This window comes from Aptenodytes forsteri, unplaced genomic scaffold (genome assembly GCF_000699145.1).
Source record: "Aptenodytes forsteri isolate BGI_AS27 unplaced genomic scaffold, ASM69914v1 Scaffold256, whole genome shotgun sequence".
Lineage (NCBI taxonomy): Eukaryota > Metazoa > Chordata > Aves > Sphenisciformes > Spheniscidae > Aptenodytes > Aptenodytes forsteri.
Genome location: NW_008795021.1, coordinates 34,033 through 41,215, shown reverse-complemented (window position 1 = coordinate 41,215; position 7,183 = coordinate 34,033).

Sequence of the window (7,183 nt, the reverse complement as noted above, 5' to 3'; positions counted from 1 at the left end):
GACTTCTGATGCTACTGTTAACAAAGGAAATAACAGCTGGATAGAATAATCAGTGGATCTGCATTTTTGTCTCGTAGATATATACCTAGTTTGGAGATACGGACTTGTGAAAACATAAATCTCTCCCCTGAAATACAGGAGTGAAAGAATCAGTTGAGACTCGGTATATGTCAGAAGAGTGCCATACACCTTTGAAGTGTATACCTGCTTTTGCTGCATATGTCATCCCCTATTACAGATTAGATTTTAAGATGCATACGTGTCAGACAGAACTGGAAAATGACAAATGGTTCATGCGGTTTCTCTGTTCCCTCTCATACTATCATAAAATGATAGTGCTAAGGAGAAAGGAGTTTAGAAGTATTCTTACAGAGCTAAAAGGTAGCAGGGCTTTGACTGCACTTAGGTGCTTGGCAAAATTGAGGATGACATGTAATCAGAAAACCTCAGGTGTGTTTGGGAATAGAAGCAGCAAATACCGATTACATGAGGAGAGTTCTGCATTACTGTCGACTAGAGAATTATTACTCTTAATATTGGTGAATCATCTCATTCATGGAAATGTAATACTGGAAAAGGAAAAATGCTTAATTACAGAAATCAGAATATAACATACCTCAACAAGTAAAGAAGTAATATTCCTGGAAAACTTGCTTCAAATAGTGCACAAAAGAATATAACATACCTCAACAAGTAAAGAAATAATATTCCTGGAAAACTTGCTTCAAATCGTGCACAAAATCCAGGCTTTAAAAAAAACCCAAAAATAACATGATTATAAATTAAAATGACCTATTTGAATTCTTGATACAGTAAAAAAAAAAGTGCAATGAAAGCTTATCTGGGTTGATGCTGCTTTTTCTTCCTTATTCTCAGTGTTAATTCTGTCCTTTTCCTATTGCTTTCTTTACAGCTCCTTTTGCATGCTTGAAAGCAGAATGTGAAAAAGGAAGAAGCATCTGATTTTTGTGGCATATGTGGTATACCTGCTAGTCTGGAAGACCATTTGATTATTACTTAATCTGTGTCTACAAATAGGTAGTTTTAATGCTCCTGTTAACCTACTTTCTTCATGGAGCATTCTTGCTTATTAACAGTGATTTGCAAAACGGAATGATGTTACAGAAAACTAAGCACTGCTTCCTAAATGCTTTTGGATATTGGAGTTGTCTATGTGAATTAGCATATATACCGTATGTGCTCTTAAAAGTTCAATTTACAGGCAAGGTAACATTTTGTTACAGATTTACCTTCTGATTTTCTTTTTTCTTTTGAAGAATTGTTTAAAGTCTTCATTACGATGTACTTTTAACACAGCTTCACTAAATGCTTTTCAGGATACAGTATAAATGCACAGTTCCTGTGTCAATGGCTTTGCAGTTTATTTGCTGCTTTAGTATTTCATATCTTCATAAAATGGAAAATGGAAGAGTTGTAGCCCTAGAATTTCTAACTAGAAATTGCTGATATAATGGATTTTTTTTGGAAGAGTAATTACAGTTGACAAAACTGTCTTTAAATAAGAGCCTAGTTAAATATAGTAAAATGTAAATGGAAACTATGGAATTTAGTTTCACTAGTTCCCTAAGTGATGAAATCATCACTTCATCTTTCTTTCAAAACATTCTTTTCATTTTACAGGACACATTAATATCTTTGGATTTCATAGCTTTGCACACACTTGCCTCTCTCTAAACATGTGGGACAGTCCTGTACATAATGAGTTAGAACATCAGCTTGCCCCGTTGGGACCTCATTTATTGGTTTGGGTTTTTTTGCTAAAAATACCTTTGAAGCTGTCTTTATCTACTTATAGAGCTTATGCATAACCATCACTACTTTAAATCACAATACCAGGAAGATTAACTGATGTTTGTTCAGTGCTTTCTAAAATGTTAAAGTGCTTTTAAAAACTCATTATGTAGCTCACTGTGAGACGTTATAACCACTAAGCATGTGCACAGTGGCATATCTTCTGCAGTATGCTGTGGTATGCCATCAAACATAGAAAAACTGCTTCTGTTCTTTGCATGTTCTTTTTTGATAAGCAACAGTTTTGTTTTACATTCTGCTTGTGCTTGGATTGAACTCTAGATTTTCAAGGGACCACATGGCTTAGCTTAGATTGTTAGTTGGGGAGGATGGCTGTAGTGTGTTTAAAGTTAGGTTTAGGGTTAGAACGGGATTTAGATTTAGGATGGCAAAATAAGACCTCACCACAGAGGGAAATGCTTGAAAGGCTGTGTTTAGGAATGTTTGTCGCGACCAACCAGACTACACTTGTTCTGCTAGCTCACTGTTAATCAGGTTAGAGTTGGTGTTAGAACAAACTCCCTGGTTGTGTCCTCAATTGAAACTATCGTAGGCTACAGTTGTGGTGGTGGTGTGGATTTGAGTGCATATGCTTATAAGCTGCATTGAATGCCACCACATTGAGCTGCTGTCCCAAGTTTGGCTCCGAAACAAGCAGAGTTCGTCTTGCTAGGATTTAACTGATGTACAAGTCGTTAATAGAGTAGGTTTATGTCTGGGATGAAAGAGATTGGCTACCTGGAGTTTGTTTTGTAGCATACATACTCAGCCATGTATGGTTTGCATGGCTGAGATGTGCAGGAGGTTAAATCTGGTTCCGCAGCTTATCTTAAACTTAGTCTAGATTTTGGGTGACAGCACTCTACCTGGCTGGTTAAGGCTCGATCTGGCAGGGCAGCAAACTACTATTAATGCTGTGCCCAGAAGGGGAAGTAGGTTTCGGGACTGGTGTCAGCAGCAACTCCTATTCATTGTTAGATTAACAGGATTTCTGGTATAGATTTAATTTAGGGAGATAGGATGTGATGAACTAAAGCTGAACATGTTTACAGAAGGTATCACAGAGCTAGATTTAGGGTTGTTGTGCTGAGGGCTTAGGAGTTTGGGGGTTCACTTTTAGGTAGGCACTGATGATATAGCCTTCTCAATCGACAACTAATGCGGTGGAGGTAATGCATTGGTGGGCTTGGGTAAGTGTAAGAATGAGAAGTGAGCTTATTAATGCCCTTGGGACTTACAGGGGCTTTGGAGATAAAGGAATGTGATGCTGGGCTAGGTTTGTGGTGAGGGAGAAAGGGAGCAGCAGCTGAGTGTGTTTAGATCTGAGTGTTAGTAACATGAGTTGCTGGATTGGTGTTAAGGTAGAGAGCAAGGCTTGGATGTCCAGGGTTTGTGCAGCAGAGAATGCTTTGCTGAAGTTGGAGGTATTTCTGAAAGAGAAGCTGAAATTGCTTGGGCAGGATATGATTTATATGGCTTGACTAGATTTAGGATTAAGACATTGTTGGTTGCAGTCTTGGACTTGGATGAAATACAGGCAACCAGATACCTTTGCTGCGCTGAACCACAATTGTAAACGCACGCATGCACACATAGTCACAGAATAATTTATGGCAACATAATCTGTATTGCATATCTCCTAGAATTATTTCTTTCCTGCTGAAGTATACATTTGAAATGCATGTAGCACTAACATTACAGAATTAAAACTAGTTTTAGGAAATAATGTTCTTGAATCCACTCCAGTTTAACTTCCTATTATATAAGAATGGATTATTTTCCCTTGATTCCAATAACAATTCACATAGGGAGAAATAAATTGAGTCAAATGCATAGAACAAGAAAACGGGGAAAATAGAAGAAAGAATGTGTGTGTTTGTATTTCTCCTTTTTTGTAAACGATGGCATTGATTGCAACCGTTGAAGATCTAGCTTGCATGTTTTTTTTTTTTTGGTCTGTCAATCCCGTTGAAGATCTAGCTTGCATGTTTTGAATTTCCTGGCATCTGTCAATCCCTGAATTGAGTTGGCAAAGCACAGTTAAACCTCTAGGTGTATTGTCTTGAAACAAGATAGTTTTGGCTCTATTTCATCCTTATAATTAATTCTTTCATTAAATGTTACTTCTAGTCTCTCTGAGTTTTCAGAGTATTAAACTTCTAGCTGAAGTTGCTGTTTTAAAGAACTCTGTTTCGTGTAGCCTTATTGTTTAATCAAAGCTCTTTTAGTAAGCCTAGCTACTACATTTAATACAGAATACTATAGGGAATAGTGTATCATAAATATGAGAGAGATGGTGTGGTGATAGACAGAGATAAAAATCTGAGTAGTAGCTCTGCCTAGAGAAATAAATTATAAACAGAGCTTAGTTTAGGTTAACTTACTCAGTTACTCATTTTGACTTCTTCCTACACAATTTGATTATGTGAACTATAATTCAATCCTGTTGACTAACTTAAACAGAGTGAATTAATCAAATGATCATAGAATTACAGAATGGATAAGGTTGGAAACAACTTCTGGAGATGATCTAGTACAACCCCCCTGCTCAAAGCAGGCTCAACTACAGCAGGTTGCTCAGGGCTGTGTCTAACCAAGTTTTGAATTTTTCCAAGGATAGAGACTACACAGCCTCTCTGGGCAGCCTGTTCCAGTGTTGATCACCTTTATCATAGAAGAAATTACTTCTTATGTTTAAATGGAATTTCCTGTATTTCAGTTTTTGCCCATTGACTTCTGTCCTGTCACTGGATACCACTGAGAAGAGTCTGGCTCTATCTTCCTTACCCCCCACCCCACCAGGTATTTATATACATTGATGAGATCCCCCCTGAGCCGCCTTTTCTCCAGGTGGAACAGTTCCAGCTCGCTCAGCCTCTCTTTGTATGTCCTTGTCCCTTCATCATTTTTGAGACTCTTCACGGGTCCCACTCCGGTATATCCAGGTCTCCTTTGTGCTGAGGAGCCCAGAAATGGACCCAGCACGCCAGGTGTGTCTCACCAGTGCTGAGCAGATGGGAGGGATCACTTTCCTCAACTTGGTGGCAACACTTGCCTTCATGCAGCCCAGGACACAGTTGGCCACCTTTGCCACAAGGACTCAGCATTGGCTCATGTTCAACTTCTTGTCTGCCAGGGCCCCCAGGTTCTTCTCTGCCAAGCTGCTTTGCAGCTGTCAACCACCAGCCTGTACTGTGCATGGGTTTATTACTCCCCAGGGATAAGATTTTGCACTTCCCTTTGTGGCAACTCAAGATTCCTCTTGGCCAGTTTCTCCAGCCTGTTGAGGTCCCTCTGAATGGTAGCACAACCCTCTGGTGTGTCAATCACTCTTCCTGCTTTTGTATCATCTCCAAACTTGCTGAGTTTGGAGATGATACAAAAGTCCCATTGTCCAGGTCGTTCATGAAGATGTTAAACAGTACTGGTGCCAGTGTCAGCCCCTGGGGTGCACCACTAGTGAATGGCCTCCAGCTGGATTTTATGCCTCTAATCACAACCCTCTGAGAATGGCAGTTCAGGCAGATTTCAGTCCACTTCACTGTCCACTTACCAAGCCTGTAAATCTATGCTGACTACTCTCAATCACCATTTTGTTCATCCTATGCCTGGAAATGGTTTCAAGGATTATTTGCTCCATCACCTGCCCAGGAATCAAGGTGAGGCTGACTGGCCTGTATTTCCCTGTATGCTCCTTCTTGAAGACAGAAGTGACATTTGCTTTCTTCCAATCCTCAGGGACCTCCCCTGATGGCCATGACTGTCCAAAGATAATTGAGTGGCCCTGCCATGACATTGGCCAGCTCCCTCAGCAATCACAGGTGCATGCTGCCAGGTCCCATGGACTTATGTATGTCCAGTTTCTTTAAATGTTCCCTAACCTGATTCTTCTCCACTGCAGGTAAGTGTTCCTTGCTCCAGACTTTCCCACTGGTCTCAGGGACGTGGGATTCCTCAAGACTGGTTTTACCAGTAAAGATCAAGGCAAAGAGAGCACTGTGTCCTTTGTCACCAGTTTCCTTGTCACATTTTTCCTCATCTTCATTTTGCTGCTGATGTACCTGTAGAAATCTTTCTTGATGCACTTCACTGTCCTTGCCAGATTCAACTTGAAATGGGCTTTGGCTTTCCGAACCATCTCCCTGCACACTCAGACAGTGTCTTTGTATTCCTCCCAATTCACCTGACCCTGTTGTATGCTTCCTTTCTATTTTTGTCAGGAGGTCTTTGTTCATCCATGCAGGCCTCCTGCCACCTTTGTTTTCCTGTACATAAGGTAAACCGTTCTTGAGCTTGAAGAAAGTGATCCTTGAAAATCAACTAACTCTTCCAGATCCCTCTTCTCTCCAGGGTCATAGCATGTTGGATTTTCCCAAACAGATTCCTGAAGAGGCCAAAGTCTGCTATCCTGATGCCCAGGGTGGCAGTCTGGCTTTTTGATTTTGATAAATTTTGATAAATTTTCAAGCAATAGGTGAGATTATAGTTGTGAATTAGTTGAGTTTCTAAGAGAAGTGTGAAGTCATGTAACAGTGTTATAACACTTAACAGTGTTAAGTGACTGGCAAGTCACTTTTCTACCTACCAAGGAGTAATCCTCTTCAGGAAAGCTTATAGGAGCTTCAGTAATGCTCTCAGAGTTACGAACCAGTGAAGATAATGACTATCATTATTATATGAAGGTAATAATTCATAATGAAGCCCACTGAGTTTGTGGGAACATAAGGTGAGTATTGAGACATGCTCTGAAACTCCTCCTTTTTCTCAAACACCCTCTAGAAAACCTTTGTGTATACCTGAGAAGGTGAAACAGAGGCTGGGATCTGTTCTGGAGGATAGCACATTACCCACTAAGTTAGCCCTTAGTCTTCCAGGGCTAAAAGATATTTCAGAGGGACCTTAAATAACAGCTAGAACAAAGTATGTTCAAGTATGTTCCATATCTTTGCTGTAGTTATTTTTTTATTATTTTAAGGAAGGAAACAGAGAAGCTAATGTGTTGCTTTCCTAAAAACTATTTGTTATAATTTAGAACTTGTCTGATTTTAAGAAGGGTCTTGAATAACTCGAGCAAGCAAGAAAGCAAAATTATTTCTCTAGAAACCTTAGTACTTGTCTTTTAGGAGCTGTTTTGTTTTTCATCAGAATGTGTAGATCAGTTGGGAAGCTTGCAGCTTAAATCGTAAGCTTTGTGTCCACTCATGTCAGAGAGCGTACATTCTTTCTGCTTCTGGGGGAGGTATAGTACTGCTGTTTTAGCAACGCACAGGGAATAGGGAAACCACCAAGGATTACTGGTAACTCATATTACGTCTAGAATCATAGAATCATAGAATCATTGAGGTTGGAAAAGACCTCTAACATCATCGAG